Below are 14,555 nucleotides of genomic sequence, written 5' to 3' on the forward strand. Positions count from 1 at the left end.
GGGGAGAGATATTGAGAGAGAGAGAGAGAGAGAGAGAGAGAGAGAGAGAGAGAAATGGGGCTCACCCAATGTGGGACTTGAACTCACGAACCGAACCGTGAGATCATGACCTGAGTTGAAGTCAGATGCTTAATGACTGAGCCACCCAGGCACCCTCAGAGTCTTCTTATGTCTTATAAATAATGTCCAAGGTTTTTAGTTGTACTTAGTGGGAGCATTAGGAAACAGCACATCCAGGAAACTCCATCTTCCTGGAAGTGGAAGCCAAGACATAATTTAAAAATATTAGTTGGCTTCATGTTTTTGGAATTGTCCAGAGACCTATTTCCCATGATATGCTAACCTCCCCCGCCAGAATAGTGTCTGGCATACGGTAGGAGCTTCACAACATTCAGTGACTGAATCGCCACTTTACCTATGAGAAAATTTAAGGAATTAAATAATCTCTCCCAGGTCTCAAGCCTGGCTAGTAAATAGGAAGAATGGAGATTTGAACTAGGGCATTCTGATTCCAAAGCCCAGGCTCTCAGATGCATCACTAGGGCACTTGTGAAATTCAAGGCCCCTTTTGTTCTCTTAGGACAAAGGACAAGTGAGAGGGAGCCTCCACTTGAGACAGCAACAAAGTGACAACATGACACTTTTCTAGTGAATTAACAATGTCCTTGCATTTACAAGAAAATGTCCAGTGCTGTCATCTCTTTTTCCTTCCATTCGCTGCCAAATTTCCTGTCTAGTGTCCCAATTACTCCTTAAGTCCCGTGCAAATGGGATTCCACTGCAATTTCTCTCCTGCAGCTACCCTTTCTTTTCAGCCCCCAAACCAAAAGCCACAGTGTCTTCCCAATTCTCACCCTTTTAAATCTTTCTGCGGTGCTTCCTAACGCTGCTCACCACTTCCTGAACTGTATCCGTAGTCTTGGCTCTCACGGACCTCTACTTTCTGGGGTCACCGTTATCCTGCTGCTTGCTATCCGTCTCCTCCTTCGGCCCCATCCTTTCAATGGCAGTCTCATCCTCAAATTGCTTACCCAAGTCCATGGCCTCAACAACCTGGCAAATTCACTCACTCACTCACTCACTCACTCACTCACTCATTCCTTTCTTCAGTGTTCATTTATTGGGCATCTGCTGAGTAGCAGCCACTGTTCTAGAGCAGGGAACAAGGTAAGGTGGCCATTCTCAGGGAATTTATAATCTAGAGGAAGATACAGAGTGTAACAAAGAGCAACAAGTCATGGACTTGTCACGGACTTAGTTATGGAGCCAGATGCCATTTCAACAATATTAATCAAACCTGTAAACTTTTGTGTGCATCACCACAATGACTTATTAGATTCTAAAATTACTGAGGGTAAGAATTGTGTTATTTCCATAAGACCAATGCTACCACCTTATATTTATTTATACTATGGTTTGCTTTAAAGATGTGCTTTCACATAGCTGGTGATTTTAAAACTCCTTTGAATTATTAAATTTTTTTTTCTAAGAACTTTATTTACAAATACTTCAAAGCGGTTTAGTGTGTGCTTGATGTTACACAATGACTTTGAAACCTGTCCAGCCACAGCCACATACCAGCCACACTGTCTGGGGCAGACTTCACTTCTCTGCACCTTGTTTATTCTTGTCCCATAAGCTCCTTAACTCGTGAACCTCATACCCACACAATGACTCAGTTCAAAGCAGGTGTCTTGAGGGTCCTCTGTATCCTAAGGAGGGGAGGGTTTTTTTTTTTTTTTTTTTTTTGAGAGACACTGAACATAGAACAAGAACGTGGCTCTAGAACCAGGCAGCTTGAATTTATGCGCTGGCTCCTTCACTTCCTAGTGTTTGACCCCCAGCAAGTTATTTAACCTCTCTGTGCCTCAATGTTTTCATCCATAAAGTGGGGTAATGACAGTGCCTACTCCCTAGAACTGTTGTGAAGATTAAATGAGTTAACACTGGCACTTAGTAAGTGCTACATGCATGCTGGCCATTTTAATCTATCCATATACATATCTATCTCACTTTGAGAGAAAACTGGGTCGCTATATTTTATCTGTTGGTATCTTATAGACATTAAGGTTTGAATCTTGGACTTTTATATCCTGGATGCTTTAATGATTTCAAGTTATCAAACAAATAACTTTAAGAGAGGAAATACATTTTTGTCTCTTGCGACTTCAAAGAGTGAGCTTCTAAAAATAAGTGCTGAGTTTCTACTTTAGATTATGAAAAAAAGATATATATATATATATATATACATGTACACATATAGACATATATACACATATCTATATATAAACAAAAAAAAGCACATAAAAATCCATGAATTCAGAAGCTATATTTAAAATAAATAGGCCAGATGGCAGGTAATTAAGATACACTAAAACTGTTAATGTCGCACATAAGGATTAAAATGTATCAACAACCAGAGCTGGGCAGAGAATTTCTGGTGTCATAATTCGCTTCTATAGCACTTTGCTGTGTAATTCACCTGCAATTAAAAGCAGAAAAAGCCTCTCCCACTCTTCTCCTTTTCTCAGGTCTGTGATTTGGAAGCATGTTTCCCATGACTTTTTCCCCCTCTAATCACTCTCCCTATATTATTTGTCTAAATCAGAGGGAGAAAATAACAAAGCAACAAGCAGTAAAAAGCAATTTCTATTACAGGGAAACAAAACTGGTGATAATCCAGATCCCTTAGAAGTGAAATCTACAGAGGCGCCTGGGTGGCTCAGGAGGTTAAGCGTCCGATTTGGCTCAGGTCATGATCTCGCAGTGTGTGAGTTAGAGCCCTGCGTCAGGCTCTGTGCTGACAGCTCAGAGCCTGGAGCCTGCTTCGGATTCTGTGTCTCCCTCTCTCTCTGCCCCTCCCCTGCTCATGCTCTGTCTCTCTCTGTCTCAAAAATAAATAAAAATATTTAAAAAAAAAAATTAAAAAAAAGTGAAATCTATACTCTGTGGTAAAACCAACTTGCTTTGCGTCTGTTAGCACCCTACGGTCATTTGAAAGCCTAAGGCAGACTTCACCAGCACAGAGCCCCCATTAGTCAGCCAGCATCACAGTCTCCCATGCACACCACCACAGGTTGTCCTGGGGGCTCCGGGCCTGCAGGGGAATTCAAGAGGTTGGCCATTCACCAAGGCGGACCCAACGGCCTTTGCAGCTTCTCCACGAGGGCTTCAAGAGTCCTGCATCCTGTTCAGTGGGCACAGGGAAAATGGCCTCCGTCCTAAAAATAGCCAGCCTGGCTCCATTTGGCTGTAAGTAGTTCCTGGCAGAATTCCTGCCAGGAATGAGTTTGGATGGTTGGTGGAGAGGTATCCCTCCTACTTTCAGAGATGGTGACTGGGTGGCCTGTGGGAATCTTAAGGGAAGTGGGCTAAAGCCCTTCCTGGTCCCTGGGCTTGGCTCCAGCAAAGCCCAGAGGCACCTCGGAGCCAGCTGTGACTAATGCCAGCCTTACGCCCGGGCCTTGTTTGAGGCTGAGGAATGAACTATATTGGCAGCGAGTTTGGTGCCAGTCACGAGGGGTTTTCTTGCTCCTCACATCCGCTTCTTTCAAGTCTTCTTTCATTCAGCACAGACTGGTTTTATCTTCAAGGGAAAGGAGTAACAAAAGATGCCGGTTTCCACCTCAGCAATTTTTAACCCCTCTTCCCCAGAAGTTAATCTTTGTATGAATCTCTGCACCAGCACGCCTTCTCAACGCTCAATAAAATGATAGTTTCCTTTCCTTGCATATGTCCTGCCTTCCCCATCCTGGCCATTTGCTAAGACCCAGGGCCTTCCTGCTGGGCTGCCCCCACTTTGCAGCCCCACCTGGACCTGCCCAGGGCTGCTCCCCCTGCTAGAACCCTCTCAACCCTCATCAGAACTGAACTATCCTTTGTCCCACTCCCTAAACAGCTTAATTTTCATGTTGAAGCCACGGTATCCTTTATAGTAATCTGTATTTTATAGTACATTTGAGAGCCATTGGGTATCTGTTAGTACTGAGTTAACCTTGTGCCAGAGGCCTTCGATGCCAAATAAAGCTGTGATTGATGCTGAGATTTTGGAAGTGTCTGGGCAGTTGGAAAAGGGGAGCTCAGTGGACTGTGCTTCTCAGCTCACAGGTTTCTACTATTAGGGCTCAGAAGCCCTGACCAGCATTTCCTTTTAAAGAGAGACCTTTGTGATGGGCCCAACCTCTTGCCAGAACTTTCCAAGACAAAGAACTTGATGCTCCTGGTCTCTGCAGCAAGGCAGAGCAAAACAGCCAAATGGGCATTACCGGGACACAGGTGACCACGTTGTCTTGATCCACCAGCCTGAGGCCAGGCGTGTCTGCCCAGTAGTAGCCTGTGCTGCAGGATGGGGTGTCCACAGGTTCTACCATGGAAGGCCCCAGAACAAGGGTGACTACAAATAACCTTCACAGGCAGCAAGAAAGTGGTACACGGCAGTGAGGACAGTGGGTAGGAGGCACTCAGAAGAAGAGCCCAGTCCCAAGTAGTGAGGAAAAGCATGGTCTTGCACATGCACCCCAGGCTGTGTTTCTGTACTTCTAGAGGACAACCCTGTTTCCTCCTGTTTTCTCCTCCCAGACAGCCAGAGCCCCTAAGAGGAGAGAATTGGGGCCCCTAGAGGAGAAGCCAGCCGGCTGCTTTCTATGGAAGGCGAGGAGGGGTGAGCAATGCCCCTGCTCCCATGGGCAGCTCCGAGGTGCAGACACCAGCGTGGTCCCAGAAGAGCCCCCAGGTGTGAGCTGGCCATCCCACTTCAGCCTTGCTCTACCTGCTCTGTCACCTCTCCTGCCCAGGAGAGTCTCTTTCTCTGCCCGCCCCTTCCATGTTGCCCTTTCTCGGAGCCCTCTCCTTATACTCCTTCTTGCTGATTCCATCCACAGCCATGGCTCCCTCTAACACCTTCTCTGGGCATCTTTTGTGTAACATTTAAAATAAAAAATGGGTCTGAATCTGATCAGGGCTTCCAATTTGTAGGTCATACAGGAGACAGAGGAACATGTTAAAGCACACCAAGAGCATGGAAAACTCTATGGGCAAAGAATTCCATTTCTTCAAAAATAAAGGGAGAAGATGGGGGGGGGGGAGAGAATCCACATAGTAAAAGACACTTAAAAGCCTATCAAACAATCCCAATCTATGGTCTAAAATGAATTCTGATTCAAATAAACTGTTTTTTTTTTAATGGAAATTTGAACCTGACTTGATATTAATAATATATTACTCAATTTGTAAGGCACAATAATGGTATTGTGCTTATGTTTCTTAAAAAAGAGTCCTTATCTGGGGCGCCTGGGTGGCGCAGTCGGTTAAGCCTCCGACTTCAGCCAGGTCACGATCTCGCGGTCCGTGAGTTCGAGCCCCGCGTCAGGCTCTGGGCTGATGGCTCGGAGCCTGGAGCCTGTTTCCGATTCTGTGTCTCCCTCTGTCTCTGCCCCTCCCCCGTTCATGCTCTGTCTCTCTCTGTCCCAAAAATAAATAAAAAAATAAAAAACGTTGAAAAAAAAATTAAAAAAAAAAAAAAGAGTCCTTATCTTTTGAAATTCATACTGAAATATTTATTATGAAAGATATGATGTCTGGAATTTGCTTCAAAACCAGTGCAGGGAGAAGTGGGTGCAGGTTGGGAGAAAACGAGATGGACCATGATATCATTGTCAAGGCTGGGTGATGGGAACACGGGTGCTCATTATGTTCTTTCTACTTTTGCTTATTTTTAAAGTTCTCTATAATAAGAAGTTAAAAAATAGAAAGAAAAAAGGAAGAAAAGGCTATGTTCCAGCTAATTAGTCCCAATCATTGCCAGGGCTACATACAAGTGTGTGAAGATAACCTGAGAAGATTTTTGTTACTGACTTGTGTGGCTTTTCTGGTGCCCTCTGACCCCTAACTGGGTTGATCTTTGACCTGTTTTTTTGTTTTGTTTTTGAGAGAGAGAGGGTGCAAGTGAGCTAGGGGCAGAGAGAGAGAGAGAGAGAGAGAGAGAGAGAGTCCCAGGAGGGGCTGAGAAAGAGAGAGGCGGGGGGAGAGAGAGAAAGTGGGGCTCACCCAAAGTGGGGCTAGTGCTCACTCAGTGTGGGACTCGAACTCACGAACTGTGAGATTGTGACCTGAGCCAAAGTCAGATGCTTAATGACTCAGCCACCCAGGCACCCCGTCCAAATTCCCCATTTCTATTAATGGCTGAGTACTTCCTTTGCTACTATCACAGACTAGAGCCAGACTATTGAGCCATCTTCAACTCCCCACTCTTCTCTCTGTATATCCATTTAGTCAGCAGGTTCCATGGATTCTTCTTTCACAGTGTCCCTCAGACTCAGCTCTTCCTTTTCACTCTTATAGTGATCCTCCAATTCCAGGTGTGGGTTCTTTCTGTCCTGTGTGCCTTTACTTTCTCACGAGCTCCTGTCCTTAGTGTCATCCTTCCAGCCATCTCATTACCCTTGGCCATTAGAGAGTGCCATTAGATCAAGAGCCTCAGGTTTAGTCTGAAGCCAAAAGAGGGGGAATCGTGATGTAGGCATTGCAAGGTGCCTGACAATCTCAAAGGAGTCTCATTCAAAGGAACCTGGGATGATGTTTATCAGGCAACCAACAAAAAGGGCTCCACACCTCAAAGAGTCTAACGTGCAAAACATTATTTCTCAATACATCCTTCACCAATTGTTGATATGTCCATAATACCCCAGACCTGGTTGATCATCAAGCAGAATTCAAGGTCAAAAGGATTCCATTCAAGTGGGTTGACAGACAAATGAAAGAACTCATATGACAGAAGGAAGATCCAGAGATTTCTGCTAATTTCTCTAGTATGCTCTATAGTAGAGCAATAATACGTCAGGTTTTCTAAACCAAGGACATAAGATTTGACAAATCATTTTCAGATTTGTTCATTCATTCATATGAAATTTGTACAAAAGTGTACAAAAATCATATTGTTATATACTTAAAAATCATCCTTATTGAGGAAAACTTACATTAAATGAAATTGGAACCGTCCAGGAAAATTCGGGCTATGGGGTCACCAGGGCCAAACAGCCTCAAGATGCTTGAAAATAAAACTAATTTCTTTGAGGCCCCCAAAGAGACCTTTATTATCAGCCTAGATTAGCACCCCCTTCTTTTGAGGAGGGATTTTCTCCTTCCTAGGTCAATCATAAGCATCTCTTGGGGCAGGAGTGGGTAAATGAACCAGTGTTTCCCTAGAATTTTCTAATTGGTTCTGGTAAGGAAGGGTCCTCTGTCTTCTTTGGAGGAAATTAAGGATGTAGCCATTCAGGTTGTGGGTCTTGTGCAGCCAGCCAGCCTGAAAGAATGAAGCCAACATAAGAGAGATTTGAAGGACTGGAGTTCTTGGTTCCAAGCATGACTGAGGCCAGCTGCATCCCTACCTCTCTAGTTACTTGGGCTTAGAAAGCGTTTGGTTTTAACTGGTAGCTTTAGTCTTTTGTTTTTGTTTTTAATCAATTACCATAAGAGAATCTCTGACAAACACAGATCAGTGATAGCGTGAGCAGGGCAAGGTAACCATGTGAAATCAAAACAATAAAAGAAGAGAGCCACTTGCTGGGGTCTCCTGGAAGGCAGTAGAAAGACTTCAACTCTTTAAAAGTTTTAAGCAAGGGTAGTGATTGACACCTCCTAGAAAATGACCTTGTCATGTCATAAAAGGAGCTGCTGATTTTACTTGAGAGAGAGAGAATGAGTGTGCATGTAAGTGGGGGAAGGACGGAGAGAGAGAGAGAATCCCAAGCAGGCTCCATGCTCAGGGGCTCAGCGTGGAGCCCAACACTGGGTTCAATCCCACGACCCTGGGATCATGACCTGAGCCAAAATCAGGAGTTGGACGCTCAACTGACTAAGCCACCCAGGTACCTCTAAAGGAGTCCATTTTCTTTTATTAAAAATTTTTTTAAATGTTTATTTATGTTTGAGAGAGAGAGAGACAGACAACATGAGCAGGGGAGGGGCAAAGAGAGAGAGAGGGAAACACAGAATCTGAGGCAGGCTTCAGGTTCTGAGCTGTCAGCACAGAGCCCAACATGGGGCTCAAACCCACAAACTTTGAGATCATGACCTGAGCCAAAGTCGGATGCCTAACCGACTGAGCCACCCAGGTGCCCCTAAAGGATTTGATTTTCAAATGAGGCCTCAGTGATACTGTTACCTAATGTTACATCATGAGAAAGATCAACCTTTGACCAGAAAGAAGCAGGTTCCCCCTCCCTCCCCTGCATAATTCACAATTTTCTCAAATTCTTAATAAAAGTTGCATATCTTTAGGCAGAAGCTGCCTAATGCCAGATTTTTCACTAACATTAAAATGCCATTTGCCTCAAGTTCTTCCTCTGCTCAAGACTTCTCAGGACAGCTATGTTGGTTGCAGGGTAATTTCCAGATGCCTCAGGGTAATTTCCAGGCACCTTGCAATGCCTCAGTTGGGCACTCAGGGCTTCCAGAAATGGGCCTGACCTTCAACTTCATTTCCTACAACTCAACAAAATAAACATCTTATACTGACCGTGCTATTCTCTGCATCCCTTCACGCTGGTCATGCTCATGCCTTTCCACAGCATGGTTTAAGCTACTGACTCTGAAACCAGTCTGTGGTGCTTTGTTATAGCTGCCCTAGCCAACCGACAGAGAGGGCTAACATCCGGGGAGGAAGCAGGGCAGCAGGTACAACAGAGACTGGCAAGCACTATGCCAGGAGGCGCATCCACCTCAGCTGTGGGGAACTTTCTCAGGGGGAGTTACTCTGGGTTGTAAAGCTCTTGAGAAGTGCCTGCCTTTCCCAAGGAGCCCAGGGGCAGTGGTCTTCCTGTGTATTTCACCTTCCTACTTCCACCCCATACAACCAGGTTAAGCACCTTGGAGCCTGTGTCAGGTGCATGCCTGACCCAGGGAGATGAACTTCAGACAGTGGGCCACTGAGCAAGCCCATCTCCCTTAGCAGGGGGAGCTGGTGGGATGGGGGGAGGAAGCCGAGAGCTACTAAAGGAGACCACAATGGCCACTCATAAAACAAACTGGTGAGGCGCAGAAGAGGTCAGAATAAGCAGTCAGGCAGGCAGAAGGAGCCAGTGGAGAGAACGAGAAGTGGAGGCAGGAGCCATAGGTGTGTGTGGGGGTCTCTGAGCAGCAGGGAGCTATGAGGGTTTCTGCTGGGACAGGTTCCCCTGAGGCAGGCACCTCCCCTGCTGCCATGGAGCCTATTAGCGTCTTCATTTCCCAGGAATGGACGGGAGAGGACTTTCTGTGAGGCTAATTACTTTTAAGACATGGGTCCCTTTTCATGACCTTCCCAGATTCAGCACACTGAAGGAACTAGCTGGAGGATCAGAGAGAGGAGGCAGCGGCCAGGCCACCTGACTCACCAGGCCCTTCCCACCCCTTCCTGTGCCTTCCCTCTGCCCGGTAGGCATTTCCTTCCTGTCCCATCCTTTGCAGGGAGCATCACCTCCCCTGGGTGATCTTCCCAGACCTGGAGCAGCACACATCTTCCCTTGTACCTTGGTGTGTCCCAATTGTGACTATTTTAATAATCTGATTAATTATTAGTAATCAGTTAATTGTTGTAGAGCATAAGCTCTGGGGGTACAGAGTCCACTTTTGCACTTAGTATCCCCAGGACTTAGCACAGTGCCTGGTACACATAGGTTCTCAGTACATATTCATTGAGTGAAGGACCGATAGGTACTCATTATGCACATAAGGAAAGATGAGGCGATTTGCTTAAAGTCACACATCCAACAAGTGACCTGAGGAGAAAGTCAGATGGATGTGATGTAACCAGCACTTGGGTGTCACAGACTATCAGTCTGGAGTTCTCCCTTGTCCAGCAAGAGAGCAGACACAGAACTGAATACGAGAAAGGCTAATTTCTGGGAGGAGACAAGAGCCCTGAACAGGTGTTTTGTCCCTGTATTTATTGAGCTCACAAGATATTACCCACATGGTGAACGAAAGAAAACAAGATCTTACACACATGGTGAATGTGAAGAAAACAAGATATTACACACATGATGAATGTGGAGAAAACAATCAGACAGTAATCATAACTTGTATGCGTAAGAAGCAAAGGGTCTGGGGGGGGTGGCACGTGGATTTGTAATCAAAGTACAATAGTATATTAGTGTCAGATGGAAAGTAATTTCCTGCAGGTGATATTACAAGTTACTTGTGATTCCATTACAATATCTCACTACCTAACCTTGGGCACTTTCCCCTGTGGTGGTGGCTTTCCACCCTAAGCTTTTTTTCTGATCCATTTATGTAAGTAGAACCTATTTCCCCACACTTAGGCAAACACACAGGCACACACATTCCCCTAAACCCCCCAAACCCTGCTGCGGACCTTTTCTCAAAAGAATAGAATACATTATGATTAATTGACTGACCGACGGGGGCAGAGAAACCAATTCTTGTAAATGCACTTGGGTGCCTATCATGGGAGTGAGCTCTTATAACCAAACTTCCACAGAAATAGAATTTGAGAGAGTACTGGGGAACAGAGGGAATATATTAGAGGCTGTTTTCCTTTTACAGATCTTTTTTTTTTTTAATTTTTTAAATCTTTTATTTATTTTTGAGACAGAGAGAGACACAGCATAAGCAGGGGAGGTGCAGAGAGAGAGAGAGGGAGACACAGAATCTGAAGCAGGCTCCAGGCTCTGAGCTGTCAGCACAGAACCTGATGCCTGCATCGAACCCACAAACCGTGAAATCATGACCTGAGCCAAAGTTGGACACTTAACCAACTGAGCCACCCAGGCGCCCCTACAGATCTTATTTTAAATATAGTATATAGGCTCAGGTCCAAGTAATTCTGGTTTAGATCTACTTGATCTCTACACGAAAAACTGCACTGCTTGGTCCTGAATCACACTTGACAAATTACAATACCATCTGACAACTGCATAGTAGCATTTTGGCCAAAGACAGATTTCTGACGGCCCCTAGTAACTGGGATCAGATTTGCAGCACAAAAGCCTATTAGCTGTCACATGAAAATTGGACAGAGATCTGCTATTTTGGTAAACTAATGCCTGCCTTCAGGATCATCCAGGGTCCACTTGACCCATAAAATTCCCTTAGATTGTGTGATTCTAAGAATGAGAAAAACTAGATTTTGATCTGAGTTCAAAAACTTTCACCACTCAAAAGGAATCTGGGGCTATCTTTTCACATGCCTTTTCATTCCATACTTTACAAAAGACCTGAAGAATGAGAAAAATCCTATGAGCCCTGGCTCAGAGAATAGCAAGAGAACTAGACACTGTCACTAAGGTGATGGAAAGCTTCATCCAGAAGGTTCATAAAATCAGACAGGCAGTGGTTGAGAATGGAACCCTCTAGATGCCATACAGGCCTCTCAAGGTAGAACACAGGTCATCTTTGAAGAGTGTTGTACCTGCATTCCTATAGACCTCTTTAGAATCTTCAACATTATTAAAAAGATTTGAGGGACAAACATGGAAATCAAGAGATTAGGTAATTTAGCTAATACCCCTGTATCTGGTTCTACAGGCTCTGCAGATTGGGGCTGGAACCTGTTTTCTTGGCATAATTTTGAGTAAATTAGCTCTTGGTTTAGAAATGGATAACACACCCTGATCATAATCTATTCTACTACTACCTGTGTTGCAGTATTCAAATGTGTGACCTCCAGAGATCAGAAGCTAGTGCATAGCCATTGCCCTATCACATGAGCAACAGTTGATTGGGCAACAGAAGGAATGAGAAGCTTCCTTTCATCTGACTATAGGTTATGTTCTCTGAACTGCCTTTAGATCAACCCAGATTATGGGGAAGATCTGGATTTCACAGAATACTGTCCTATGGACTGACATTGTCTGCTCTCAGCCAAAATGGGGCTGAAAGAGAAACACCTGACTGATACTTAACAGTAAAAACCAGCTCAAATCGAAAAAGAAAAAAAGCAGCCCTACCTTTAACCATGCTGGGAGGACAGACAGATAAGGCCGGCTGCAAAATAAACAGAAAATATTTTTCTGTCAAGGCTGTAAAATGCCTCAATAACCCTCTCTGAGTGCTAATTGATTCGTATCAATGACGCCCCCAGACCTACCTTGCTATTTACCTTTATCACTGTGGATAGCCCACTGCTCAGCCACAAACAGCACTCAATTCTCAGTTAATCTCAGCTTCTCCTAATGCTGCCTGAGAACCAGCAGTCAATCTGGAAGTGGCCCCTTCTCTTACACTCTCCTCAGAATCCTGAGGAAAGATGCTGTGGTCCTCTGGAGCGCCCTCCCTCACTGCAATCAGGTCAATACATCCTAATGTCCAGCCACAGGAAGTCTATGGCTGGAAGGTGGTCACCACCCTCGCCTGAGGGAGGGGTGTGCTATCTTCTGGGTGAACAGATGGTTGTTTTGGGGGGTTACCAGGGGCCAGATTTCATGCTTACACCTTCCCCTTTCTCCTTTCTACATTGCTTTTTCCTGTTTCTGGCTGCTTCTTACACATTTGTAGGAGTCCATATTTCTGCTATCCAGACTCTTCATCCCCATATCTGATACTTGGTACTTTTTTTTTCCTTTCTTGTTGTAAGACACTCTGTTCCCTTTTATATTTCCCCTAAAACCCCCTAGACCTTTTCTTCATTCTATCATTTGGCTATGACAATTGCACTTTTCTGGCTGCTGTATCATTTCTCAGCCTTTGTGTCCTTGACCTATGCCTTTCATTTAAACTTCTGTGCAGCCATATGACTGCTTGCTGTTTAAAACCTTTCGTTGGGGGCGCCTGGGTGGCGCAGTCGGTTAAGCGTCCGACTTCAGCCAGGTCACGATCTCGCAGTCCGTGAGTTCGAGCCCCGCGTCAGGCTCTGGGCTGATGGCTCAGAGCCTGGAGCCTGTTTCCGATTCTGTGTCTCCCTCTCTCTCTGCCCCTCCCCCGTTCATGCTCTGTCTCTCTCTGTCCCAAAAATAAATAAAAAACGTTGAAAAAAAAAATTAAAAAAAAAAACAAAACCTTTCGTTGGCTTTCACCTTAAGTGTTTTTATTTTAAAACTTTTTAAAAAATGTTTTATTTATTTTTGACAGAGAGAGAGAGAGAGACAGAGCATGAGCAGGGGAGGGGCAGAGAGAGAGGGAGGCACAGAATCCGAAGCAGGCTCCAGGCTCTGAGCTGTCAGCACAGAGCCCAACGCGGGGCTTGAACTCACAGGCTGCGAGATCATGACGGGAGCCGAAGTCGGACGCTCAACTGACTCAGCCACCCAGGCTCCCCAAATGTTTTTAAAACATTTAAAAAACATTGCCTACCATTCTGTACTTCCTTGAAAAGAGATCCAAATATCCTTCCCTTGTCCTTTTATTTTACTTTGCATTTCTTTGTAACACACAGTCGCCAAGTGCTGGGTAACGCTGACCACCTCCCCCCCCCCCACCACTCCCCCAGCCTTTGAGGCCCCCATTTCCACTCTTACCACAGTATCCGCAGTGAGGCAGCGTCTTCCGATTTGGATTTCACAACCTCCAATCTTTCTTGCACATTCGGTTCAGGGCCGGGGAGTGGCACACACCCGATTACAACAAAACGCCATTTCTCAAGACTCCCCTCGTCCAGCTAACTGTGGAAAGTCCAGCCTCGCCCTGGGGCGTTGGGAGACGAAGGCCGAAGGCCAACGCTCACCAGCCCTCCGTCCCTCCCTCCCGCCTCAGGGCGGAGTATCTCGTCCGCACGCGGGGTCTTATCGCAGGTGCCTGCACTTGCCACGCGCAGCGCCCCCTGCAGTCCTCCCTGCTGCAGGAGCCCTAGAGTCCAGGGCGCCCACCTGGCTTGACAGCCTCTACCCGCTGTCATCACTCTCTCACCTCTACTGCAGACTGGCCGATCCTGGACCCCTAGAGCCCTGCCAGGACTGGAAAGGGACAGGCATGTACATTAGATGGCGTCCCAATGTGACGCCTCGCCCATGCTAGGTTCTTTCTAGATTCCCTCCGGAAAATGGAAGTGAAAGGTTCAAAGTCGTTACATTCCCCCAAGTGGTGCAAGAGCTGAATATTCTTCTATTGTACACTGTCTGACTGGTTCTGCTTCTTTCTACCCCGACTTCACTCAGTTCCCACCCCACAACACCCCCCCCCCTCCCCCGTAAGTCTCCCACACGTTGTAAACCCACCAGGATGGGTCTGCAGTGGTAGCTCCTCTCTGCCAACTCCCCTTGTTCACAGTGCGCTGGAGATTCTGGCTCTACTACTCACACAGTGACCTAAGGCATTGGCTTCAGAAATCGGGCATAAGATTATTTTCAGCCAAACTACCTTCCTAAAGATCCCTCTGAAATTCCCTTCCGGTGCCACTGTATTTAGAAGAAATGTACATAGGTTATCAACTATTTAGGAGAGAAAGGAAGGGGGAGTTGTCAATATTCTTACTTTTCATATTTGATAACAGAATTTTTCCCTCTACAACTTATATCTCCAACCATCCTCATAAACCTCAGAGCTTTAGTGCTTTTTTCCTGGATGGAAGCAGTCGTTCTCAGAAAGTTGCAGCATGGCTGTGCCCCACTTGCTCCCTCAAA

The 14,555-nt window shown here is 45.6% G+C and overlaps 1 protein-coding gene across 1 annotated transcript in view; it reads right to left on the reverse strand.

Moving 5' to 3' along the window:
• The window catches only part of TP53INP1 (tumor protein p53 inducible nuclear protein 1), a 156,585-nt gene extending 142,568 nt beyond the window's left edge, over positions 1 to 14,017 (reverse strand). The window contains exons 1-2 of the mRNA XM_058698623.1: positions 13,455 to 14,017; positions 11,949 to 11,985 (exon numbers count right to left, since the gene is read on the reverse strand). The gene's annotated coding sequence lies outside the window, so the exon portion shown is untranslated. The remainder of the gene's footprint in view (positions 1 to 11,948; positions 11,986 to 13,454) is intronic.
• Positions 14,018 to 14,555: the final 538 nt, after the last annotated feature.

Source organism: Neofelis nebulosa, chromosome 14 (genome assembly GCF_028018385.1).
Source record: "Neofelis nebulosa isolate mNeoNeb1 chromosome 14, mNeoNeb1.pri, whole genome shotgun sequence".
NCBI lineage: Eukaryota > Metazoa > Chordata > Mammalia > Carnivora > Felidae > Neofelis > Neofelis nebulosa.